General features: G+C 40.7%; 1 protein-coding gene and 1 long non-coding RNA gene across 4 annotated transcripts in view; both read left to right on the top strand.

Annotated features, from left to right (window-relative positions):
* Window positions 1-16,977, top strand: part of LOC133266425 (uncharacterized) — an 82,289-nt gene extending 65,312 nt beyond the window's left edge. Inside the window, exon 5 of one of the 3 annotated variants that reach the window (XR_009742399.1) lies at window positions 16,344-16,977. This is a non-coding gene — a long non-coding RNA (uncharacterized LOC133266425). Of the gene's footprint in view, window positions 1-2,393; window positions 2,751-14,595; window positions 15,002-16,343 lie in introns of those variants that run through there. The other 2 variants (XR_009742400.1, XR_009742397.1) reach the window with 2 other exon arrangements.
* A 5,570-nt stretch (window positions 16,978-22,547) lies between these two features.
* Window positions 22,548-27,663, top strand: part of LOC133266690 (uncharacterized) — an 80,459-nt gene continuing 75,343 nt past the window's right edge. The window contains exon 1 of the mRNA XM_061448165.1: window positions 22,548-22,701. The gene's annotated coding sequence lies outside the window, so the exon portion shown is untranslated. The remainder of the gene's footprint in view (window positions 22,702-27,663) is intronic.

The raw sequence follows: 27,663 nt of genomic DNA, 5'->3' as shown, positions 1-27,663 counted from the left end.
GTGCCTTTTACACTTCTGTGTTTTTCTGAATCAGAAGATCTTGTTGACTTCTCTAAGGTCAGGGTTCCTTGTGGTCCCTAAGAGCAATGGTGTGAACCCCTCAATGCTTCAGATTGCATATTGAGTTTGGCAGAGAACTCCTACCTTGCAGAAGTGACACAGGTGGGAAACATTGTGGTGTTGCTCTGCAGAATAATTGCTCTCTATGCAAGGCAACTGCATTGACCAAGGGCTGTTTAAGCTCTTTCCTGAAGGCAGAGCTGTGGTTCCCAGGAGAGCAGGTTACTTTGTGGGAGGCCACAGCTCATGGTGGCTCTCGCTGCTGTGCTGTGCTGTGCTGCTTCAATGAGCTGCAGGGCTGGCAGGGCCTGGTTTCTTTTGGTGATGTGACTCATGCTGGATCCTTTGGAGTCCAAGGGTGAACTGGGAAGTTTTTTCTGCTTGGGAACGGTAATTAGGTCTCCCTCCCCTCAGACCAGGTGCCGTTTTCCTGACAACTTGCAGAAACTTGGTGTTGTCAAGGTCTCTGACCTTCTGCCAGCTGTGATCAAAGTTAGGCAGATGCTCAAAAGTTGCTGGGAGATATATGGATGGACACACGCATGCATGCACTCAGCATGATCACATTAGCCTTGTCTCCTTAAGAAACAGATGAAAGCTATGTAATTTAATGGTTGGATACGAGTTCTGTGAGTGGTAATAAGAACAATGTTGCTTCGCCACACCACACAAAGCGCTGGCTTCTGAGGGCGTCTTTGAAGTGTCGGGGACAGGCACAGCACTACAGTGTTGAGATGTCTGCAGTGTGAATAAACACATGTTTGGGCACTGCTTAAGCGACACTGACATTCGTTTCTACCTACTTTCTATTCAAGCATCTGGTTGGAATAAGCTCTGTGGGGGAGATGTTACCTACAGCCCTCGAGCTGATGGAGACAGATGCTGAGCCTATTTTGAGATGCATCCATGTCCATAATGACAAGCTGTGTCCCCAGATGTGTGTTTTACATGGTCACTTAGACTTTTCCCTTTCCATTTCTCAGCTGTTGCACAGATTTCCCAGGAAACAGTTTCCAAGGACTGTAGTAGCTGACGCAAGAGCTCTGAAAAGTTGCAAGGACTAGTGGCTGAAAATGTAGTTTTCAGCTGTTAAGCAGAGCTGCTGCTGTGGCAAGCTGGGCAGTGCAAGCAGGCAGGCTTGTCTCTGCCTAGGTGTCCTCCTATAAATCATATTTTGAAAATAAGAAAGCTGTGTCCTGTGATAAAAAATTACATCACTGTATGCTTTTTCAGAGTGAAGCGAAGGAAAATACAGGGGAAGTTAAGAATTTGGTCAGGAAGAAGAAAGGAGATTTTTGGTTCTATTTCAAACCAGCTGTCCTAAACCACAGTTGTCACCAGAAGGGCACATACTTTTGACTAGCTGGCTTCTTTACCAGAACTGGGGATGAAGCTAGAGTTAAGGGGAATCAAAGGTATAAAAGTTAATTTAGCTTTAGACAGTGTAAAGAATAGTTTTCTAGCTAGAAAATTTGGGCTGGTTATAGTATATTTCTAGCAAATGTGCACTATTTTTCTGCTGCAGTATGATTGAGAAACTGATCTTTTTGGTCATAGTAACACATAGAATGTAGTGCCTGTGTGTATCTTGAGCTGTGGGAATGCTTCTTGATCTTTAATTACAGACTATTGGCTAAATAATGTGAGAGTTCCATATTATATAGATACATAGAACCTTACTGAATACGTGCAAGGGGAGAGAGTTTAAACTGTGGGGTATTTTTCCTCTGGCTTGCTTAATCATATAAACCCAATGTTTCTCCTACACAAGTAACTATATTAATGTCTGCATAGCAATCTTTTTGTTACTATTTAGAGGGAAGAGTTTCAAAGAACTCGTGTACTCCTCCACCTCAACGCCCAGATCAAGATATGTGCCATGCTCTGCCTGCACTCCTGCTCTGTCCATGTGGTTTTCTACCGTGAGTGTATGCCTGTCTTTTGGTTGTCCCAAGTCCCATCCTGCTGCGGGTTCCATTGCAGATGGGAATCTCCCTACAACAGGGAGCTGAGAAATGCTTGTGGGTCCCATTGGACACTCACCATAGTATTATATATAGTTCCATCTTTGGGTTGTTTTCTATAACTTCAGCATCATTCTTACAACTGTGGGATTGATGGTCAGAGCTATGGAAAGGATTTTGACAATTACATCTGTGCCTTTTGGGAAATAGATTTTTATTTTATTTTATTTTTTTGGGAGGGTGGTTATCATTGGTTTCTGCATTTGCAGTTCTTTGAGTGAAGCTCAGAGGCTACAGTAGGGTATTCGGAGCCTTAGATGTGGTTAAAGCAATAATTAACGGCTATTCCATATTTACTTTGCTCTTGAGCCAAGAAGGGATGAATGCTGGGAGACAAATTTGAAAGCTCATCACAACTATGAGATGGAAGAGCAGTCTCTGTGACATATTGATAGCTGCGGATGACAGAAATGATGCTTATTGGCATGGACAGTAAAACTTATATATATTAAAAGAATGCAAACTTTGGAGAACGATGGGAAACACTGACAGGAAACGCCTCAGAACAAATTTCTGCAAGAAAAACTGGCCGGAGGAAGTAGTTTCAGCAAAAATGTTTTATTCTGATCTGGAGGCCAAATGATACAGTAACAAGAAAAGTCAACTTCTGACATATCATTTCACCCACTAAAAGTCACCTTAACTTTGGTGTGTAAAATAAAATTTCTTCCCTGAATAACTTTGTAATTAAAAATGTTGATGTCTTTTTTAGAGAAGAGAACTATTTAACTGAAAACTTTACTCCAGGTGACGCATACTGGAATCTCCTTGAATGTGTAAAATATTGCCTTGTTTTCTTGAGCAAGTAAAATTTGCCTATTGTTTCTCTCCTCTCCAACACAAATTTCAGTAGAACACCACTGATACACTAGTTTCATACTAGTTTGGAAACTGGAACACTAGTTTTATACGGTAGAAGATTTAAATTGATGAAGTTTTTTCAATTGTGGCTTCCCCTTCAGTTTTTCCAGCCCAGCCATTGCTGTCTGATACTGCTGCTTGAATACTGCAAAGCAAAACTGAATTATAAAATAGAAAAACAAGGCAGACTGCTTTGGTAGGCAAAACTGGGTAAACTGGTAAACATAACAAATACTACAGCTTAGAAATTTTGGGAAGCAGGAATGGAAGAGGTAGGATTTCTTTTCATCTGTCACCCAAATTTAAGTCCAGAGTTGTATAATTCTGTTTAAAAAAAGCCCATATAATCTGCTCATTCCTATATTGAAAGAACTCTGAGATCATTGGTGCATGCATTTTGCCTTGGCTCTATCAGGGAGAGGTGAGGAAGTGTTTGGTTCTGGTTTTAATTTTCTTTGGTATAGCTGTCAGGGAAGCTGCAGGAATGTGTGTTAACCAACTAAATTAGCACTGGGTTAAAAATTCCGTTCAATACTTCTTTATATAGAAACTTTGCTTTTGAATTGAACCTTAGGTAAATTACTTTCTGCAGAAGTCTTCTGACATATCAGATAAGGAGGAAATTTGAGGAAAAGTCAGCATTTTCAGCAGAAGTCAATAACTGTAAAATATTACAAAGGTGGGAATGAGATCACTGTCTGCCAGCCTATAGTACAGCATCTTGAGGAGGGCTAGGGTGAGAGGCACAGGGAGCAGAATGCAGTGTTTTGGGGCCCCAGCCAGGCACTGAGGAAAGGATGAGGGTGGCCAAGCTTTGCCAGCAGTCAGAGTGACCATGGAAGAGAGCAATACATGAGAGGAGGAAATTTCTATATATGTATATAAATAATATATAAAAATACATAGATACAGATTTAAAATTTGGCTGAACTCTTTGAAATACTAAAATAAAAAAGGAGCTATAATAGCCAGAGCTTCCAATAAAAAAAAAGAGTAGTCAGGCTACTTAGCAGGGTGTGTGTGTGAGTGCGGGGAAGAGGGGTTGGGGAAGAAGAAAAAGAGAAGAAGAGGCATTTTTTTCCTTATTTTGAAAACTTCACTGTGGTAGGTAGATGTCATTATAAGCAGTAAACTCTGAGCTGCTTGTGTGAACTTGCAGGCTATGACCCTAGCCCAGCTGAAGGAAATGGCAGAGCTCCTGTTGACTGGGGCAGGGCCAGACTGCTCCGAACCTGTGTGTTTTCCATCACCAGTCACAGCAAATCCCAGGGGCTCCAATCACTGAGGGCTGTGAGCTTGGGTCTGGCTCCCTCATGCCTTTGAAGAGGACAGGTTGTGCATGGTGTTTGGTTGTGCCAGTGGGGCATGTGTGAGATGGGAAGAGGTGGCACGGCTGTATACCTGTGAGATTTGAAGGCACAGAAAGTGCTGTATGTCACGGTCATTTAAGCTGCTGTGCACTTAGCACTGAAAGTTTTCTAGAAAGGCAAAATATACACTTCAATTACAACTGCTGCAATGCAATCCAAGTCGATCTAGTTTCTCACACATGAGCTGACCACAATTTTAAGCTTGGCATAGCCTGAAAGCTTGAGGAATGTATTTTCAGTAATTGCCAGGCCACTTCATTGTTTCTGTGTATACATAAACACTAGGCTGTGATCATAGTGGTCATGCTTGAGCTGCTATCTGAAATTCACTTGTGCTATAGGGATTGACTAATCTGGTTCATACTGACAGCAGTTTCCATTTACTGTATTAGCTCTCTTTGACTGTTAGTTCTATGAGATTCCAGCTAGATTCAGAAAACAAAAACTGTTAAGAAGTGCTAGGCACGTGAGTCATGCAGCAGAAAATCCATGTGTCATCACAGGATCCATGATTTGTCAGCTCAGGAAATCAGGCCAGGTTGCAGAAGATCCATTTATAACATGCTAAGAGTACCAGGCACCTAGCAAGGAAGAACAGGCAGTCATTTAGTTTTTAATCATAGGGGAGAGGAATAGCAAAGGATTGGTCTTTTGCAGCCTCAAGACATGCTCTTACTTGGCCTGCATAAGCTTCTTGATCGTCTTTTATTTCTTCTCTGAATGCCATGCTGTGTGTACTAAAGTTAATTCCTAAAAGCTGCGTTCTTTTGTTCCCAGGCAAAGTCCCCTGTGAAGTCAGTAGGTTTGGGCTTTTTTTTCTGTTTCTCTTAGTATCAGTCTATGCAGCTGTTATGACTTCTTTAGTACTGGGCAAACTAAAACTCCAAGTTAAAACTGAGTGCGCTTCTTTATTCCTTCCTAGCAAATCTATTTCTTTTAAGTTTTTCTCAAGATATTGATTGCTGGTAATTTAATGTGTCTCAGCTGTGAAAAGCTGTTATGACAGTTTCACATGCTATTGCAGTCTTTTATTTCCCCATTCACAGACAAAAATGGAATATTTTCTTTGCTGGAAACAGTAATATATAATTCAGCTAGCATCACCCCTCTCAGTAGCCAGATGCTGTAACTTCCATCAGTTGGACCATTATTTTGAAATAGTCCGGTCTGTAATTATTTGACCTCTTCTTTGTTACACTTCTGTAAGAGAATTAGCCCAATTAAATGAATCTTTAGGTGACTGAGCCAAAATTCAGCAAAGGGTGTGATTAATTACTTTGAATTCTGTACATAAAATTAAGTCCGTGCTTAGGTGAGAAGTAGAAACGTGCTTGGGTTCCTCAGAATCCCTGATAGTCCTATAACAGGATTACTATTGTGAGCTGACTGAACTCTGGACATAACATGGGTAGAAATAAAATGACCCTATTTCCTACATTTCTGCTCACCCCTGATGCCAGTCCTGTCCCTATCAGTCTTCACTTTGCTAAGAAAAGCAGAACTAAAAGTCCTCTTGCTGTCTGCTGCTGCTTCTCCATTTTGGGTTGAGCTCACCCTTCTGGGAGCGTGGTCTTTCAGGCAAGGTCTCCATGCTGCTGTGCAAAGTGATATGAAGACCACTGCAGGTCCATGGGCAACACTCACTGCTTTTGCCTGGATCTCATCATAAAATAATGGCCTCTTTCTGCTGCCAACCAGCGTGACTTGAGTAGAAATACCTGATGTGGAGATTAAAGCTCAAGTGCTCCAATTATAGAATATGATGGAAGTTACAGAAGTTAGATCTTATTTGTATTTGATTTGCTTTGAGAAATCTGTATTGCATTACGTATGCTGCTGAAGTAAGGTTTTTAAGATTGCAAAGCCAGATTTTACATTTATGAAATCAGGTGAACTTAGAGTTACCCATGCACCCTTTACTCAGTGCTGGTGAGGAGAGCTTTACCTCTCCCTGTGATTTTTATCAGCAGTATCCCCAGCCTGCCTTCCAGAGAGTCCCTGCTTCCTCTTCTTACCAATATTAACTCACCTCTGCTGCTGTTTGGCCAGCAGAAGCTCAAGGCTTTGCCTGTGTCATTGTTTCGCAGCTCTCCTGGCTTGAATGAGAGGAACAAATTGAGTGACAGATTATAGGTTGGGTGAAATGAAAAGTTCCTAGATGATTTGTTGCTCTGGTTTATTAATAACAAACCTAATTTGTCTTTTCTGTAGGTCAGGGCAACTGGATGCAGTGACGTTACAGTAGATAACTCTAGTATTCAAAAAGGCGTATGTGAAGCGCAATGCAAATGCCACTTCAGTCCATGAGATTTTCCCAACTGGCTTTCATGAGGAGACTAGCACTGCTTTTCTTCAGCTGCCTTTTGGCTCAAGTGCTGTAGGGAAAAAGTGAAATATTAGGATATGCCACCCAAAGTGTGATTTATTCTCTGGTTAGTTGATATCGATGTGAAATTATCAAGTCTGTTAGTGAAAGCCAAAACCTGGCATGGTTTTAGTCCAGCTAAATTCAAATATATGGTTCCACAGAAACACAACAAAGCTCCGCAGTGATAGTTACTGACATCCAGAATAAAGGAGAATTTATGGGTGTGGGGCTTTTTCCAATGGCAAACAAGGGACAGTTTGAAAGAAAGGATAGGAGGGAAGACCCTAAAAAAATAAACAATCCAACATTCCATATGCAGAGAAAACAATTTCCATGCCTCTTATCAAAGATGTGTTAAATCAGCTAACATTGATATAACTTCAAGCAATTAGGAGCACGCTAATAATGATATGAGTCTTCAGCTGTAAATAATTATGCTGCCTCAAGGCTATGCTTTAATTTTTGGCTTGCTGTATCTATAAACAATAATCAAACTGCAAAGCAAGTTGTGTTGTTTTTGTTCACAATTTGTGAAATGATTTCTGTACCCTACAGTGATGCTGATGGCTATTTTGACCTTCAGGAACTCCGGCCTGTGAGGCTAAGAGCTAATGTGTACTTCCATCGATCTGAGTTACAGGCACACAGCAGGTTACTGTGCCTGTTCTTCACAAGTACAAAAGCTGCTATCGTCAATCAGTGTGTGTTGTGAAAAGGGGGCTTGCTGCTGAGACTCAATAAATAGGGACATTAGGAGGAAATGTTATAATTGCTGCTACCCACATCTTGTTAATGAGTAATGTACAGTTAGACTCCATGCAATTGCAGCTAAACTGTTTATACAATTTATTCTTATGTTGCAACTAACATTTAACATAATGAAGTATCATAATTGCAGCCATTAAAGTCAAGATTAAGATTTGTTTAATTAGAATTAAGAAAATGTAGAATAGACTTTGAAAATGTAGGGTTTATTGGGTAGAATCTGCAGCATGGCGGGAAACTCAGAGAATGGGTATTAAAGAGCTTTGTTTGTAGAAAAACTGTGCTGGTGGGGCATGATTCTTCTGTCTCTCACCCCTGGCTTTGGAGCAGCTCTGTTGCAAAATAAACAATGTACAGATGCGGGTGTAAAAACGGAGAACACAGCCTGGACTTTAGTTCTGATTTTTAAATCCTCTGATCAAATGTAAAATTATATTTATTTAGAAAGCAAAGTGTATGCTTGGCTTCCTATTTGAGTGTTAAATCACATCATCCAAATTTAGAGGCTCTATTTTCTCTCTGATGTGAACCTGAAATAAGTTTGCCATTAAGGGGAATTAGGAAGGGAATGATGACTCATGATGCAGAATTGGTGTGTATATATAGTGCTTTAGGAATAAAGTAAGAGATTGCTCTCAGTTCTCTTAAGGCACTCTACAAATACACAGGCAGATTCAGGCAAGCACAAGTATCTGGGGGGAAATGTGTGGAAAACTGAGACTAGACCCCTGAAGTAGCAAGAGTACGAGAGATTTGTGTAAATACAAGCAGCTTTTCAGAAGTGTAACAACGTTCAGAGCAGGCAGAAATATTATAAGGCTTTATAAGTAGAATAAAACTCTGTGTCAGACTTCTGATGGAGCAGAGTAGACAATACACTGAAAAAGTCATGTTGTTTTTGACGCAGCTCAATTAGTTGGGAAGAGCAGTTGGGTGGGATGTCTCTCTCCCAGGGCTTTCCACAGGAAATGCCACCACCACCATCAATAATCTCACCTCTATTTAGAGAAAAGTGTTTTTCCTATGTAATGATGCAAATAATACTATGGTTTTGGTTTGGTTGAGAAGTATCTATAATAGAACTTGTGCTTTGAAAAAACAAACAGAAAAACCCCAACAAACAAACAAAAAACCCCCAACTATTTAAAATCTGTATTGGCAAAATTTTCATGTTGTGATGCTGATACTTCTTTCTTCATTTTGAGGTAAGGGGGTAGGGGCTGGCCAGATTTGACATGGGCTGGTTAATTTGGCAGGGAATGGTTAATTGCTTTGTTTTGAGATGCTGCGAATTCTCTAGTGAATTTTTTGTAGAGATCATAATTGGCCAAGATATGATGTTTGGGAATAACATAGCTTTTTATTCTTTTCATCAGTTCTAGAGGCTTGTAAGAAAATACACTTTTGTGTTACTTCCAGGCTGGATTTTCAACTTCCTCAGTGAATTCATTGCTGTAAAGATTTTGATAATGGCATATTAAGAAACTCACCGATCATAAATGCTGCAGTCAAACATGATAATTTGTGCAGAGAATAATTATAGATGACAAACAGAAACAAAGGCCAATTAGGACGATTATTGCTATAGTGTCATATCAAATGAAGTTTGTATCATTCTTGTTTTCTCTGGAACAAATTGCAACATAAACCTGTTGGTCAACGTTTTTAAAAAATGAACTGAACAGCTGTGAATACTGGTATGATGCTGAAGGTTACAGACAAAGTGCTGGTTATTTAAGATTTAGAAGTCCATTGATTCCCTTTTAGAAGGATCCTTATAAATATGGAATAAAATTGGCATTGATTTCCTTTTTTAGGGGAGCCCTTGTACTTCAAAAGATATATTCAGGTGTTTGTTTAGCTGTAATTTAGCTTGCAAGTTGTAGTGAGTTGCACAGTTTTATGTATATTATTACATACATAGTTGTTTGTATGAAGTTGCTAGGCTTTCTTTCAATACGTAAAAACTAGGAGCTCTCTGATAACATTTTAAAGACTGCTATCCTAAAATAAGTTGAAATGTTGCTGGCTGAAACACGGTAGTCTTGCTCGCGCATGATGCATGCACAGTAACGTGGATTCCCCCAGTGGCATGACTTGCTACTGGAATGATTTGGTTTTGAAAGCTAATGGCCATTTATAGTTCCATTGCCTGGATTTTTGGAGATGGAACAAAATGCCTCCATGATTCTTAATAGACTGTTTTCACCTTGCAATTTATTTCCAGCTACCTTTCCTATCTGGAAGGTCCATTTCTGAACTGGCTTTGGAAACAACCCACCCTCTCTCCATGGTCTGTTGGTTGACCTGACCCTCCCTTTCTATCCCAAATCCTATTTCATGTATGTGCTGCTTTTTTTGAACCTCTTTGTTGCTGTCATGCAAATAGCCAGTAGGAAGCTTAAAGCTTGGGGTTGCCTGGAAAGGACCGTCTGAGTTATAAAATGAAACTTTGGTAATCACAGAAACACAGGACTCATCGGGGGGGGATGGGGGGAGAGTCTTTTTTTAAGTGCCTTTAAGTAGGGAGTCCTGAGATGCTGTGCCATATCTGTTTTGAAGGTTATGAAGACTGAATAAGATGCACTATTACAGAGGGCTTCTCATCAGCATCTTAGGTCCCTGCAATAGCCGGGGATTTTCTAAAGCAGGTTACTCTGGTGGTTATAGGTAGGGACAAAAAGTACCCCAGCAGTCATCAAATGGACCTGAGAGAATTTCTTACCTGACCTTAAACTTTGTGATAAGGTTAGTCCTATGTGAACACAGCATACTAGGCAGTCATCCTGGAGATTTTTAATGGCATTGGGAGCACCAGTCCACCCTGTCTCCAGCTGTGAAGTATCTTCTTCCTCCATAGAAATCAAGCTAGGCATGAAAGAGGGGAGGGGGAACAAACACTGCCTGTGCTCTCATTTGTTTGCAGCTGACAACTGATCCTCTTACTCTAGAGTGCTCCAGATTCATTATTAAGGAAAAAAGAAAAATTAATTGTTATACAGCTTATGGTAGTTATTTCAGAGGTGAAGTAGATGCTTTAAATTATATTTTTCATAAATCAAAATGTATTTGGCATCCACCTTCCCTGCCCTTCACAGAGGACCCTTGCCGGGGTAGAGAAGATTTGTTGTGTTTTACTTGGCAGAGGCCTTACCAGGATTCACTTCTCAGTTGCCATTGGATGTATTTCTGTGGGTTAAAAAATATGAGAATAATAAACCCAATGCAAATTATATATCTATTGAAGCTATTGTGCCTGAGTAGGTAGCACAAAGGGTTTCCAGCAGGGTGCCACCCCACTGAGCTGCGTTGTTGCAGCTCCCTTTGTCCATGGCGCCTGGGATGCCGGTGTCCTCAGCTGACTCCAGCTGAAATGGGCAAAACAGCTCTTGGCAAGTCTTCACATCCCACAGCCAGAAGGGGATGCTCAAAAGTGAGCTAACCCACCCTGCCCCCTCCTCAGCCAGACCTCAGCTGGCACCCTATGAAATTAGGGGGTGTGACCCCTGTCACACCCTGTGAAAATATTCCCGTCTTTTATATGTCATTAAAAAAACAGTTTTCCCTCTGCTAAACTTGGCTGGCTGGTAAAAGAAAATAACAGCAAAAAAAGATTTGTCTTTTTGCAGCAGGAAGGGAAAATAAGCCCTGTTACAGTAGGTCTGTTTAGCCAGGAGTCCAGTGATAACAGCTGCAGAGAAGCGATTTTAGTACTTCCCAGTGATTACAAGTTTACAGTTCCATAATTATTTAATACTCATTAGATATATCTATTTAAGTACGCTTCTTATGATGCAAGATCTCTTGGTAAGCTAATTTGGAGTGACTCCCTGCCAAATCAATATAAATCTTCTGGCAAATATTATTAAATATTTGTTTGATACCTATTTACAAGTCGGAAAATAATTTTGCTGCCAAGGGATTGTAAATGTGTGGAAAAAACCCTCTGACAGCTTACTTCACTCACTGTCTACAAGCCGGCGTCTGCATGCCAAAGTTGGTAGACTAAGATGAAGAACATAATTAAGGAAACATATGAAGGCTAGCACAGAGTTTGAGATTAATTAGCTGCACGTCAATAATCTCATCAATATCCGATTAACAAATGACACATTGCCCAATGAAACATATTGATTCATTCACACTCCACACTGTTAATAAATTGAAGCTGCTTTGTTAAATGAGAAAGCTGACAAAATAACAGCTTCCTAATAATTCTCCAGTATTGTGATCAAAACATAAAATTAGCCCAAAATATACTTAATTTAGCAGCACTGTCACTGCACTTATGAAGCTTGTTAACACAACAGTGTAGAATATTTTTTTATAGTCTAATTATTAGAATGGATACATTAATACATGGATGCATATGAAAGTAGAAACATTATCTGTTTATTTAGAACAGGATTCTTGGATAAATTAATTTCAGCAGAAGTGATGTGAACCTGACGTATAAATGTTGGAACTGAAGTTTTAATGGGCAGTTTTTGTTTAATATGATGAAGTTTTAGTGTCCAAAATATAAATTTTGTCACTAGGATTTTTTTCAATTTATTTAAGTACAAATGACATCAGTATTTTACTTTGTAAAGACAAGATTAAAAAAATGTGATTTTTGGTGAGGAAAATTCAGAGAAGTTGATGGAGAAAGCAGGTGCAGAATTAAAAGAAGTCCTGTTTTCCCTTCTGTGCTTTGGAACACACAGTCTGCTCCTATGAAGAAAGTTCTTCATAAAAATGTGAAAAATGTGTGCAGACAAAATGTACTGTTTTCTTGTCTTATTAAACTGTCAAAAGTATTCAAAACTTCAGTACAGAAAACTCCAGCGGCGTAAATCACTGATAGGGTGTTTTTGCTATGGGACCAATACTACCTTATTGGTTTCTTATGGTATTTGAAAGAATACTGTAACATAGCAACTACAGTAGCAGCTTCTACTGGCGGTGCAAATACTTTGACAGATTTGGTAGAGTGGCAGAGGAGCTACTACAACCATCAGGGTCTGGACAATTTTCTTGCAGCAATGAAGGTGGTAAAATACTGGCACAGGTTGCCCAGAGAGGTGATGGATGCACCATCCCTGGAGATGTTCAAGGCCAGGCTGGACATGGTTCTGGGCAATCTGTTCTAGTTTAAGATGTCCCTGCTCATTACAGGGGGGTTGGACTGAAGAACTTTGAAGGTCCCTTCCAACCCAAACCATTCCACGATTACATGACATGTTTGTATTTTTTTTCTGCATAACAATGGGAAAAAGCCCTCCTTACAGTTCTGTGGAAGGGAATGCTGTTGTCCATGAGCTGCAATTCAGCTTCCTGGTCTTCAGTGGTTTGGGTGAGGAAAGCCTGCCAGGTGACTTTCTTCCCTTCTCTCATCCCGCAGCCACAACATCTCTTGCTCCTTTGGTATAAACCTGCATTTCTACAACATAACAGCTGTGTTCCAGAGAGCTGTAGTTGCTCTGCTGTGTGCAGGATCCCACCAGCTCTCCTCACTGTCACACACCATACCCCACGGGGCTGCTACAACTCGGGGCAACCTCCCGGTTCCCTTGCTGGCAGTGGTGGGTGGCAGGTGTGAGGGGGACTGGCAGTGCACAGGAGCAGCAGGATGCAGGGCAGCAGCTGTGCTGGCTTGCTGCCTACCTACCCCTGTGAGATGCAAGGCTCCATGGGGAGCGGCTGCTGCTGGGACTGGCACAGCATGCCTGATACCCCTGGAGCGGGGTCAAGCTGGGAAAAGGATCCCTCCCCTGCCTGGTACCCTGATGGCAGAGCTGTGGTATGCATGGACCTCTATGGCTGAGCCTCAGAACCAAGATTGTTCTGCTGTTCAGGATGAGTTTAGTGGGCGATTCGGATGCCTACATTGCACCTGAACATATGCCAAAATAGCACTTCGGACAGGAGTCAAGGTATCTGGAAGCTCTTGTGTCCAGACAATTTTGATTTACCTACATATATGTATACACAACACATACATACATAGGCAAAATTTTGTTTCAGACCAGGAGAAAAAAGTGATTGCTTTGAACTTCCAAGTTACCTGGACCATGTTCTAGGAAATTTGGAAGGTTTGAAATCTGGAGCCCAAACCACTTGTTTTATTTTTAATGATTGCAGTGCTCTTGTAAGGTTTTTATTAGTCATTGTTATGCATTCAAAAAAACCTTAACTCTTGACCTCACAAAAAAATTTATGACTGTGACTAGAAATTAGTGATCAAAAAGGCTCTTTTAAGTATCTGAGTTCATTGCCCTGTTGTTGAGGATTGTTCCCACACAGTGTGAAGTACAATTTCCAACCCAATTTTAAACGAACCGGCTAGTGTTTGGTCCATCTGTAGCTGGCTCTTAACTAACTGTCATTAACTTTTTAGGGCTCCATGATATGCTGAATAATTTGGAACAACTAATGATTTTATTACCAGGCTTAATATTTAGAGTTCCCTGTGGAGTTGTGTATGGTTCTTAATGAAACCATTATTTACAGGATTAAAATCTCTTTGAGAATGCCTTTTTTTCCAACCGCACTGAGATTAACACACACTTGCAGTGCAATTTGGGAGAATAAAGGCCTTTATGTGAAGTGTAACACTTAAATCTGGTTTCTCTTTAAACAAACTGTCTCTAACATGCCAACAATCAAAAATACAGTTTGCCAACTCCTACCCTAGGTCACTTTAGAACAGTTGGGTACTGTGAACTATTACTATTTGAGTCTATGTTGGTTTAGGGCCTGTTGTAACAACTAATTACTTGAATATAGAAGTACCTGGGTACTCATGCTGAAACAGGGATGCTGGCTTCTGCACTTTTATAATAGTAAAAGATAGCCCCTGTCATGAAGGATGTCCTTGTAACCAATCTTGTGAGTGTGTTATACTACCAGGAGCACTAGGGGCATTATCTGGAATGCACATGTGAATAGATGTTAATTTATAGGAAATAAACAAATTAATTTCTCATTGGGTCTCTAGCTGTGTTTTCAGCCTATGGTACAGTCACTGGGAAAGAATTTCTTTTGGTGCAAATTCAGTTTCAGACAGGCAGATTTTTTACACTAGTTAGTATGATATTAACTAAATTTGTATCATGTTTCTTGTACACCCACTGTTTTAGAACTTAACAATACCCTCTTTCCACAGATATCCTCAATCTTTGGAGGCACTTATGAACACAAAAGCAATGATCTGAGGCTTGTCTTGACACCAAAGGAGCATTTGGAGAGCTCTGTCTTGTTGTATAACTCATTGTCATGTGATGTGTGAGTACATGTCACTACCTGCCCTACCTCACTTAGAAGTCAGTGGAGACCACCTGCAGCTTCCATTGAAATAATTAAAGTTTCAGGTCCTTCTGCTGTCTTGTGATGTGGATGTTTTGACTAGATACAAATCAGAGTAATATCTCTCTCCATTACAGAGATGAGCAGCACCCAGGAATAGTAACTTCTCTAAGGGGCACATGTCCACCAGATATCATGAATGGACTCTAGACAGATTCAATCAATACAATAGCTCCTGACAATAGCAGCAGTATTTCAAAAGTGATTAACAAGGGAAAGGGTATATGTCTGCCTTCAGGGAATGATCCTCAAACCACGAGGAGGAAAATCGAATTGGAAGTATCAAAAAAGGAGGAAAAAAAAAATATAAATCCAGTGTTATTAGGCCTATAGGACCTGAAGGAAAACTTAAGTAAAGCTTGTGAATTTTAGCTAGTGACTGGAGTTACTATGGCTTAGTGACTCAAGTTACTATGGCTTAGTGACTCACGCTATGTCCATCCTAATTTCATAATTCAGCTAGACAGAGTCCTTTGCATTTCTACTACAGTTGTTACTTTGGTTTGATGTCTTCTATAATTAAAATTTCCACCTGAATCTGTTGGTTTTGCTCGAGGTTGGATGGTCCTGGTGAATTCTGCTTTATTCTTTGAAACCTTAGATCATTTGTTCAGATCAAAATCTTGAGGGTGGTAATCTGGTGAAAAAAAAAAAGTCCTAATATGCTATTCTTTTGGGGAAAGTGAGCTAACATCAGCCATTTTTTTGTCCTTGTTTTTCTCCACAGGGAGCAAAAAAGATCTTAAAGTTGTTCTGAAATGAAAAATCAAGTAGCTTCAAGAAAAAAATGGAGAGGTCTCCTCACCAGTTGAATCTAGATGACTCTATTCTTTCTTCGTGTCTTTTTTAAGAGTAGATGCCTTGGAGTTTCTGTAAGAGGGCTTACAACTGATATATGGCAACTGATGGGCGATGTGCCTAGCCTTTGCCCTGCAAAGAAGGAGGCAAAAGTACCTTGCTGTGAGTTCTGTATGGGACATCAGTGTGGTACTCCTCCTCCCTCCTTCTGAATGTCACTTCTAGGCATTTCCAGAATTCTGGGCACAGATATCTCCCTGGTTTATTGCTGTTGATAGTTGTAGCTTCAGCTGTACTGCCTGCATGGGTGAAGGTTTCCTTTGGGTCTTGTTCAAGTCCCAGCTTTTAGGTTTCATGCCAGGGTTTTAGCAATCCCAGCAGCACAGAGTTCATCCTTACAGTCTGCCTGTTATCTTAAACACCTGCTAGCTCTCAAGTCCACAAGAAGGAAAAGATCCCTTGTATGTCACATCTCAACCTGAATGACAGATGAGAAGAGGATGCATGATGATGCTTTGTCAGTACAGGCTTCAATCTCCTCTAGGGATAGTTCTTCATTATAGCTCTACATTCGCCTGTGCTATAAGACCAAGTGTGGGGATACCTTTTGTTTTCCATCAGGGAGTAGTGTGAAGGTGGTGGTGTGTTGCATGAGTTTGAAGGTTATGGAAGAAAGATTGAAGTGTAAATTTAGCAAATTTTCTACTTCACTCAGTAGGGGGGATTCTTGTGCTTTAATTTTTTTGGCAGAAGGAAGGCAGGTTGAAATTATCTGGGATCCCTTTTCACAGTGTGAAGTGACTGATGTTGACAGCCATTGTTCTGTTCACTAGTGCTGGACAGTAAAAGATGGGAATGTAAGAGCCAGTTCAATAGAGCTCCACGAACTGGTGCTGAAGGGCCTTTGTTGCACCCCAGGTATTCTGCTTGTCTCTGTTCTGCATCCCTCCCTTCTTCCCTCCATCCCATTTTAGTTCACTTCCTGGCATAGTCACTAACACTCTTGGCATCTCTGGGCAGGCTTGTTAGATACATATACAGTAATACTTAAGCTGACCTAACAGAGTAAGCAGCAGAATTTTGGGGTTTCTTTCATGTAAGCTCTGGCTTTTGTGCCATACAGCCTTTCACGGGTGGGTGGTAACTCACTGAAATGGCAATTCTTAGAATTAGACACTCAAAACAAAAGACTTATTTTTAAATAACCAAATCCAGCAATCACAAAGAATGTAGCTTTTGAAAAATTGTCTTGTTTCCTTGAATCACATTTTCCTGCTAGTCCTCATCCCTTTATTGATGACAGATAGAAAAGGCTGTTGCTTGCGTTAGCTGTAAACTTCCCTTTGTCAGAAGCCTTTCCACCATCTGTCACTGCATAACTGTATGTTCCCAGGTTTGTAGCTCTAATGTGTTTTTGCTGTTTTGTGTACAGTACGTTACAAGTTATAAAAGCTTGAGTAAATAATTCATGTAAAAACCTTTGTAAATATTGTCAAACTGTGGAATAAATGATTTACTAAGAGGTCTCTTGGCTCAGCCTAGCAGCTTTATTACTGTAACTTGTTTTGTAAACAACCTCCTCTCCCCACCCTGTATTTCTTTCCATCAAGTGACTTTGTGTAAATTCTATTGTTAAGCACTACTATGGCGTTTCAGTCACCATAAATAATGCAATATCAGCCCTTTAACCACCTGGAGACTCTATTCAGAAGTCAACCAAAGGTGTAGTTTGTGCAAGACTCTTAAGGGAGCATATTTTCAATGCGTGTAGAATAGTACACTTCCCACTGTTTTCATAGCTTATTGTATTTGCTGGAGACAGTTCCCTCTCAGCTGGAAGGTGGTTTTCTGGGACACTCCAGGTTTGTGGAGAGCTAGTACCTGTGCCTTCATTTCACATCCTGTGGATGTTCTGCAAATGTGGAAATAAACCAGGACCTAGGGTTATGAGAGGTGGTTCTGAAAAACACTAGATTTTTCTTCTAGCTTTTTAATAAAGTGTTGTCTGAGTGGTCGGAGAAAAAAATAATCAGAAACATTTGTGTAAATGAATAATATGACTTTGCTTTGATGTATTCATGAGCCCCTTGTTAGCCTTCTGAAAATACAACTGAAAATGAAATGTTTCTTCAATAACGTTAATGGAATGGGAAAATGTAAATGGGAAAATGTGTTACATCTGAGAATCCTTAAGGGGCAGGCACAATTGTGTGGCTACATGTGCTTGTTCTCAGTTTATTCTGTGAAATGTAGGCACACTTGGCAGGTATGAAACCGTTGGTGAACAACTACAGTGATCATGATGCTGGAAGCTGTGGGCTATCAATTCTGTCAGATTGACTACGAATTTGAGTTAAGGCTTGAGTCCCAGAGTCTCTGAATGTCTATATTGGTTGCATGCTGGTTACATGGTGTGCTGGCAGGTGTACAGAGTGAGCAAACTTATTTTCAAGGCAGAAATACACAAGCATTGCTGGAGAGGGTGCTTCACAGTGGATATATGCTGCTGCAGGTAGGATAAACAGGCTGTCTTGGGTGTCCTGGTTCTGCAGACTCAAACTGAGGAGAGCATGGCTTTTGGATGAGATGGACAGAACCAACTTGCTTTCTGCTCAAGGGAGACATGACCTGCAATTGTTCTGTTCAGGTGGGTGATGCAACAGTTGCACAATATGGTTTGTGAGTGTAAAGATGGGGGCAGCTGGAGAACATGGGAATGGTTTTAAAGTGATCCTAGGAGCTGGTGGAGTCTCCAGAGAAGCAGAGCAAACAGGTGGTGGCCTGCTTGGAAAGCTGCTCCGCTTGGCATGCCCACTTGCTCCATCTCACTTTGTTCTTACATTCCATAGAAACGGACTATTCACTAAAAAGTCCCATGCCCAGAGACCCCCTGTTTGTCTCTCTTGACCAGTTTTCTGCTCAACAGACATGGCCAATCCATGGCCAATAAATGAACAGAATTTCCTCAAACTGGTAACCTCAACAGCAGATGTCTTCAGACACTCCTGTTATGGAAATTCCATTTTCAGTTAACAGCTTTGAAGTGACTTTGTGCCAGGCTGGTCTCAGCAACTTTGGATGGGCACTTCTAAAGATTTTTGACTCTGGGAATGGTCAAAAATCACTCACTAGTTTCATGATATTATGTCTAATCTCAAAGCTATCAAGGAAAAAAAGTACTGTTTTCTGATTGTAGAGATGGCTTTTTTTACCTAGTCTCAGGAAAGTAGTTTGCCATCTTTTTTTGTGCTTTATTTGGGTTCGTGGGGTAAGGAGTAAAGCAACCATGCCATCTGTGGCTTAAGAATTAAAAGTAAACTTCAAGAAAGAAATCTCTTGGTAAACCTGGCAATGGATTTTGGGTATTTCTTTGTCAGATGTAGTGAAGAAACCATCTCATCCCTCTGGCTTTTTAACCCTTATACAAAGAGGATTGTAGTGTCCCAGTGGTGAACATAACTGAGTACATGAGAAAAAAGCTGCCGATAGTAGTAGCATTTGATCATGTAGAGTTGATGAAAGAAGAAATAATGGTGTGCCCTCTACGAGTTATTACTGGTAGTTTCCATAAAAGTTAAGTAAATGAAGTCTGAGGCTCAATTAAAAAACATCTTTTCTTTCTTCTTGTGTGCCCAGGACAATACATTGTTTGCTATGAATAGACCACCCGAGGGCTGGTCATGTGTTTTGGTAAAAATCATAGCTTTGTCAAACAAAGCAAAAGACATAATTATAGCTTTTTTTTATATGAAAACCTCCTATTTTAGTCATTACTGTGCATTTCCAATTAGAAATGTGTTAAACAGTTGCCATTAGAAATTTAAAAACATGAAAACAGCAAAATGCCAGAGAACTTGTTCTGTGAAAACCCCACCCTGACCTGGCTCAGTAGCAACAGGGATTCCCTTCTCTTTTTCCTACCTCCTTTATTGAGGGGTGGGGAGGGAAGGGGGTTTTGAGGGAAAGGGAGGTTGGTGGCTCTTTTTTTTTTTCCCCTAGATGAGAAAATCCTAAAAGTCACACTCTTTGTCCCAACAGGTACGGCCACAGAAAGAAAAATTAACTCTTGAAGCTGTAATTGGTTGTAGCATGAGATGTGAAATGCCTACCACATGTATTATTGTTCTGAGATGTATATTCCTTGGATAGATGAAATGTAACTAACATAATGTTAAATGATTGTGAAATATAATAGATGGATATAGAGTGAGAAGGGTATATGTGCTGTACTTACAAGGTTGATGGGATCCTGCATGGTGTGGGGTAGGAAGAAAACAATCTCTTTGAAAGATCACTTTGTAGCCTCAATAAGCTTAGATAGAAGACCCCTTTAAATTTCGTTTTGCTTTTATGGTGTTCATGCACACATGTCGGTGGTTGTTACCAGATCCAAAATTATTGTAATCAAAGCTATTGTTTGAGAAATCTGAAAGGGGCTTTTTAGAAGCACAGGTAGGGATAGGACAAGGGATAATGACTTTAAACTGGAAGAGGGTGGATTTAGATCAGATGTAATGAAGAATTCCTCTACTGTGAGGATGGTGAGGCGCTGGAACAGGGTTGCCCAGAGAAATGGTGGTGACCAATCCTACAAGTGTTCAAGGCCAGGTTGGATGGGAGTTTGAGCTACTTGGGGGGGGGGGGGGGGAGTTGGAACTAGATGATGTTTAAGGTTCCTTCCAACCAAACCATTCAATGGTCCTATGTTCTGAGAGAAGCTTTTATTTATCTTTTATGTTAGTTATTTTAAAGCCTGTTCCTCTTCTGATTGTGCTTTTCTTGTTAAAATTTCATGTGAGCTACAGGCTAAACCTTGGAGACTGATCTCTGTGATACTCTGACCTTGACTGTAACCTGGTTTTACCACGGAGTTAATCTGGGGACTGTCACCTTGATGCTGCTGCACGCTGTGGCCAACTTTCGCTGTTAGACATCTATGAAGACTGGAGAAGGAATGCTTTAAATTACATCTCTGATTCCTGGGTGTTTCCAATGCTTGTTGACTTATGGGCTTGTCAGCATCACCTTTGCTGGTCTGTTTCTCCTGGTTGCCTTGTTGGGGCTGGCTGTAAGTTCTTGATGGAAAGGAACTTGCACACCTGTGCAACTCTGCTGAGATTAGGACATACAACATTGGTGTGTTATCAGCATTATTTTTAGACTAAAGCCAAAACACAGTATTTTGCCGGCTACTATGAAGAAAATCAACTCCATCCGTGGTTTAAACCATGACACCTTCTTAATCTGGTGACTTCTGCATCCTGTGGTTTGTCTGAGGGATATTTTCTGTATCACTTTGCCATGAAATAGAAATTAATTATGTATGAACTAGGAGACTCAGTTCTTCATCTGTGCTTCTGTTGTGGTTTTTTAAAGGCAAATCTATTGGCTTCTGCTGTGCACCTATAGCTGGTGCTCCTGTGAGGAGAAAAAAAAACAGAGAAAACTATCTCTGGATGAAAAGATGATCTCTGTGTTACCAACTATGTAGACTGAGGCATTGCATCATTTGGGTGCAGTCCTCACTTCTCAGGGGTTATACACATGACTAAGTCCTGTACTACTGTCTCGTTTTAGATATTTTTGTGTTTCCTCTCAAACTGCTTTTTTTTTGTAACATCTAAGGCTTCAGGTGAAGGCCAGGAACCCAGCATGAGAAGGGCAGGACATAGAGCACCAAGCATTTACAGCCCAAGTGTTAGAAAAGAGATGAATAAGGATCAAGAAAAGAACACAGGAAAAAAAATCTCCATGCAGTAGGTATGGCGCATCAGTAACCCAGTCTGTGGCTAGATTTTTAACATGTATTTAAAGCAATGCAAGTTTTGGTAATATACTGTTGTTATTATGCCTTTTCTGAATTGTACTTAATGTCTGCTTGGATATTAAAACCTTCATCTTAAAATGATGGGTTATATATATTTTGGCTGACTAGTGAAAAAGGATGTGGAAACTTAAGGGAAATGCAGAACAAATCTGTGTCTTTATTTCACTGAGCATGTGACTTTATAGGAGAGGAATCACAAGGGAACTGATTGCAGTGGTGTATCACACACAGTTAAATTCTTCGGGCAAGACCTGCTGCTACAAGCACTAAGGGACTTCATTTCTTCTCCTTGCAGTGATGCAAAACTGTACCAGACACCTTCACCTGCAAACTCATGAAAGGTCAGTAAAAAACAGACAATCTAGAGCATCTACAGGGTGTGCAGTATCAACTTGTGCTGGCAGTGGACTGTGGCAGAAAGTCAAATCTGTTACCCTAGCACATCTCCCCTGATTCAGGAAACCAGAGGGAAAGCACTAGTGAGGGCTGCACATCTTCTGCTGTGCCTATAAGCTGCTACAAGAATGCATGTTACAATGGAGGTGCGTTTTGGCATTATACAACAGCTAGATATATACATCATAAAAAAATAACTAGGACTATATATAATAGCTGGTGTTTTGTAACCCCAGTGACTCAATGTGTCTTTCCGAAGGAGGGAAAGGTGCACCTTTACAGGTCCCACCTGCTGTTCCTTACTGAGCACTTGATAAAAATCTTCCCTCCTGCTCCTCTCTCCACTAACCAGGAGCCAAGAAATATCTTTCTGTCACTGCTGGTTCCATGTGCAGGTGGATGGACATTGTAGGAGGTTTTAATCATGCTGCTTATCAGCTACTTCTACTTTATGATGCAAACATCTTCTCATTGTCAAACCCTCTGGGAGAAATTACCTGTAATTATTTCATTCCGTGTAAGTTATCCAGATACGCTCTTTGATAGCAGTGCCATCACATTGATTTCTGGAGTAGCAGCAATTATTATGGAAGAGAAAAATAAAAAAAGCTTTTAGACCCTGTATTTAGACCCAGTTTCCTTCTCTTTAGGCATGGAATGGTGGTCTAACACCGTTTTCTTTATCTTATCATTTCTTAGATGCAGTTTTGGAGAAAAGCATAGTGTCCCACAGAGGAGCTGGAGAGGCTTGTGGTGCTGATGTGCTCTGGCACCTGACGTGTGCCAGCAGCCTTCTCATCAAGGGGACCTGGACGTCATTGTCACCATAGAGACAGAAATGAGGATTCAGTTTCAAAGGGTGAAGAGAAGCTGGCAATTAGGAAGGTAAGGCTGGGTCTGTTTCTCAACTGTCTTGAATGATTTCAGAATTATGCTATATTTCAAAGGAGGCCACCATAGAGGGATGCTGCACTGTATTTTTATACACATGTGTAGGCATGTGCATTTAAGTATACATGAACTGTTTTGAATAGACTTGGATGAAAATGAACCCAATGGAGGTTTCTGAAAGACCTTTTTAATGTTCTGCTTGTGCTCCTCTAATTAGTTCTTCTTTTGCAGGTGGTAAAAACTCAAGACTTGAATTCTTTTTAAATTTTATTCCAAGAAGCCATTAAATATTCACTACCTCAGTATTTTCTGTTTTGCACAGAAACTGAGTGACTGGTGATGCGTTGTAAATGAATGCTTTTTATTTCCGCCCCTTTTCATGGTCTTCTGCTGTGCTGTAGCAATGATACAGATATAAAGCAACGGTGAATGTTGACAGGCAAGATAGGGATCAGCCATGAGTCATTGTTTAACCACACGGGACTTTTTAAAACCTAGGCTTATACTGGTCAAGAATAGTTTGCAAATAACATCTCTACTCACTCTTACATCAACAGGTAAAACCTCCCCTCCTGAGGGCTTAACCCATCATTTGCAAATACAACATTAGTGATACAGTGACTTGTTTAATGCTTCAATTTGCATATTTATGACCTCCAGCAAGGTGCTGGCCCTAAAAGGATTTTTCTTGCACCTTGAAAACAAATGATATCTTCCACAGGTATGGCTCTGATGGGAGGGGAATGGTGGCAAGGAGTTCATCCAGCAAAGCAACAGGTGAACTATTAATGAGTAATGCCATAAAAGCATTACTGCCTAAAAGGTGGTAGAAGGCTTATAGAGACTGATAAAAGACCTTGTCTGCAATATCATGCAGTTCTGGATGCCACTGGAGTGGATGAGATGGGGCTGGATGCATGTTTCTGATCTCAGGCCAGGGATGCTCAGCAGAGCCCTCAAGATCCTCTTGTCTCAGCCCACCATATCTCCAGTGGGGAGTAGCCAGAACACAGAGGGTTTTTCAACCATGACACACTTCTTGCCTTGACAGCTAGAGGAAGTCTTGCACGGGAGCCAAATCTGTTCGTTTTGTGGCTCTGGGGTATCTTTTCTGTTTTGGGAATTCCCCATTGTGAAGGTACCGCTGCAGCTTGGAGCAGAGCTGAGATCTTGGCCCCTGGGGCTGTCCACTCTGGGAGAAGGTCTTGGCAAGGATAAGTGTTGGGTTTGTGGGTTTTGTTTGTTTGTTTTTTTTTTTTTATTCTATTTGTAGGTCTCTTTGATTTTATAAATATCTAGGTGTCAAGAAAAATTTTGGTATTTACCTTATGGCTGAATACCCCCAAACATGGGGATGTTTGCATGTGTATGTAATACCATTTGTATTTATTTTTCCTATTGCTGTTGTCACTCACATTTTTTGCAAACAGAACAACAGGCAGCTCTCTTTGCAGTAAGTTTATGGTCCAGCTGCTGTGTAAAGACAGTGGAGGACACAGAGAGCCTGGGGGGCACAAGGAAACCCTGAGACATTGCTTGGGCTGCTGTTGTCAGATCTCTACAAACAATGGTAATATGTGTTTGCTTGATACTAATAAGAAGCAACCAGGGTGTATGGGAAGAACTGAATTCTCTATTTACATGCAGCTGCTGTTTGCATTTTTGGGGGTGCCATTGTTGGGACATGCAGCTAGTTGGCTGACTTCCATGACAAACTGCATTTTTAACTGATTTTATCTGATGGCTGCTGCAGGATCTTGTCTACCCAGATTTTAGTCATTCACCCTGACTTCTGTTTCGGGAACCTTCTGACCAAATTGATCTTTGATATTGATATGACAATCTGTGCTGGTGAACTTTCAGGTTTGACTCACTTTCTGGGATCAGCCTATGTCTCAGTTATGGCACACTCTCTTTATTAATCATTTGATCATGCTTTTTAGGGAGAATAGAAACTGTGATTATGTTAGATTCAGAGAGTTCATCCAGTCCAATTCCCTGTCTCCTGATGGTGGTGGTCTCCAGTTGTTTCAGAGAAAAGAAAAAGAAAACTTGTATTAAGCAGGAAGGAGATATTCTGTCATTCTCACTAAGCTCTAACAGAAAATTTGTTTCACTATTTCTTTAATTATTTTTAGAAATATTTTAATGTAACACATGAGAACATTCCTAGCCATACAGTTATCCTATTCTTTTTTGATATGTTAAATTGTTTGGTTTTGTGGCATACTTTGACAAGTGGTTTTCAACTTTGCCTTCTCCTAGAAAGTATTTTGTCTTAACATTTGACTTACCCCCTTCAGTATATTGAATGCCATCTGCTCTTGAAGTACAAGACAAGCAAATGCAGATCTTGTTGGTGTGTAGCCCTGGGTTACCCAGCGTTTTGCGCACTTTCTTCAACAGACAAACCGTTCTCTTGATTACTGATTGAGATTACTACAAAGCCAGATGTCAAGAGGAGCTGGACACCAGTATTGTATAGGGAATCAGATATGAAATATTTTACTGATGCAGAAGCTGCTTCTGAGGGACAGCAGGAGGAGTGGACAGAAAGCTGTTTGATGGCCAGCCTAGAGCCCTGCTCTTGGCACATTTAGTCAGTTGCTTCTTGGCTAGAGGGGACTAGTCCCTACTCTCCTTTTAGCCACTGCTCCTGTTGCTTACCCCCTCCAATCTGTCTTGCCGTGGAACATACATGCTTAATCTGCTGGGGGGAGAGTAGAAAGCAACACCTATTCTAACAAGCAACACCTTCCCCCCCCCCCCCCCCCAACCCCGTTGTTAGTGGTGTGGGTAATATAATTCTGCTGCAGTTCATTATTCTTCTATACTGCTTCACACTTGACTTCCTGTGTCAAGTGGTCAAGACCTACATCTGGAAATTATGCAGTAACAACATTTTTGTTCCTTCCTTGCTACATCAGGAATATTTATTTGGACCAGGTATATACCATAGTCTGCCTGACGGTATGAGAAGTAAAGCAACATCAGCTGTCTTCCTTATAGTGTTATTCTGTGACATTGTCACTTCATAAGATTTCCTGAGGTTTTCTTTGGCTCAGGCTGTTAAAATTGGCCACAGTTTTGTTTCTGTTTTGAGGATAAGGGAGTACCTGTCTGAAATCATGCTTTCATGTTCACCGGCATGTAGATAATTTACCAAGTTGTGTAGAAAAGATGCACAAAAGATAATGTGAAACTGATGCTGAGCATGATTTCAGAATATAGAGCTGTTTGATCACTGTAAGCAAAGTATCTTCACTGATTGTAGCAATCATTGCACAAAGTTAGATATTGCTTTCTTTCTGCACACTTCCATACTTTTAGATGCTTTGGTTTTCCAATTGCTTCTGAGCTCAATCTTTCAAGTAATCCTTCAGATACTTACAAAGCCTTTATATTTTCACCTATACTCATTCTGTAAGAGGATGAATGAGACAAAATAACTGTTCTGAGTGCTCAGTGTTGTAGTAAGAATATATAATCCCTTTTTGTGTTAACCAATGGATTCTGGGGAGGGTTTCTGAGTATGTGGAAACCCTGCTGTGACACTGACATTTCTCTCAGAATGGGCCCCAGTCAGTGAGGATAAAATTTCAGGCAATCCAGCCAGGATTTTTCCATGTCATAAAGGGAATGGTGAGGAACTCTGAACAGATGACTCAGTGCTGCTAGTGCTGAGTTAGACCTATCACTGTACCCATTGCACAGGCACGCAGTCCACACCCAATTTCATCCTCTGCCCACACACAAATGTGTCATCTATCTGTGCGTGACTGAAGAGCTCATATCAGACACGTTTACCTGCCAAAATTGTGGGAACTGTCCTAAAAGGTTGTTATCTTCTTCTGACTTTTCAAATATTTCTCCCCTCTCTGATCATTCTATCCCCTCTTTGGATCGCTTATATCTTCTAGGGTATCTGCTTGTGCATGTAGGTCTGCATGGGAGAACTGTACTTGCGGAGGCATTTCTGAGTCACGTTGATCTAAAGAAAACTAGTGGGAGGGAGCCGCTAAGCTAAAACAATATATGGAGTAGAAATGGATCCACTTGCTTATTTTGGATATAGATATTGTCTCTTAATGACAACTATTCCATTCAAAGATTAGCTTGGGTTAGTGGAATTGATAAAGGCGTATGCTCTTTATTTCCATGAACAGCAGAGGATTAAAATGCGGCAATGTCTGGCATGCCATATGCAAGCAATGCTAGAATCAGTTTAATTCTATGAAACTTAGCGCTATGAAATTAATTCACGTTCACCACACTAAGAGAGGCTGTGAATTCATTCAGCTACCAGGAAAAAGTTACTTTCTAATCTAAAGGTATGTGAACACATGTATCTTAAGGCTTCACACTAAATTTTCAGATGTATTAGAGATGTAACCTTCCATGTACTTGGTCAGGACTTGAGTGTGTGTGTATCACTGAGATTAGGAACTTTAAGCAAAGTTCTCTGTGGTTTCATAGGTCTGCAGTGGTTTTGAAAGTCTAACGCCTCAAGCCATCTTTCAGAACACAGGAGATCCCGAGTTTCCTTAGGCAAAGGACCAGAATTTCTCTCAAAGCAAAGGTGGAAGCTAAGGCATGGTCCTTGAGAAAGTGGTTTCTAAGCTATCTCCACCAAAAGGGAAAGAGGAAACATGATCTGGCTGGGAAGAGTTGCTCTAGGTACTGCCTACAGACCAATTCCTTCCTAATGTTAAGCAGCCTGTAGCTGGAGGAAAGAGATTTCTCCTGTGAAAATGACTAAGGAAGAAAATAGAGGAAACATAATTTTTCCTATCCTCCTTTCCCTCTCAGAGGACTGGGGGATTAATGTCTTTTGAAGAAGGCATACATGTGGAGGCATGGTAGAAAACCAAGATTTACAGCAGTTGTCATGAAATTTGTCTTGGTTCACTTTCCTTTGACCGCTGGTCCCAATAATTCCTGATGTGAACTGAAACC

The sequence above is a fragment of the Pezoporus flaviventris genome, unplaced genomic scaffold (genome assembly GCF_033815535.1).
Source record: "Pezoporus flaviventris isolate CSIRO_AGI_PZ_B2104156 unplaced genomic scaffold, CSIRO_AGI_Pfla_v1 ptg000007l, whole genome shotgun sequence".
NCBI classification, from domain to species: Eukaryota; Metazoa; Chordata; class Aves; order Psittaciformes; family Psittacidae; genus Pezoporus; species Pezoporus flaviventris.
Note: the sequence above shows the minus strand (reverse complement) of the source record. Positions and strands in the feature narration are given on the sequence as shown.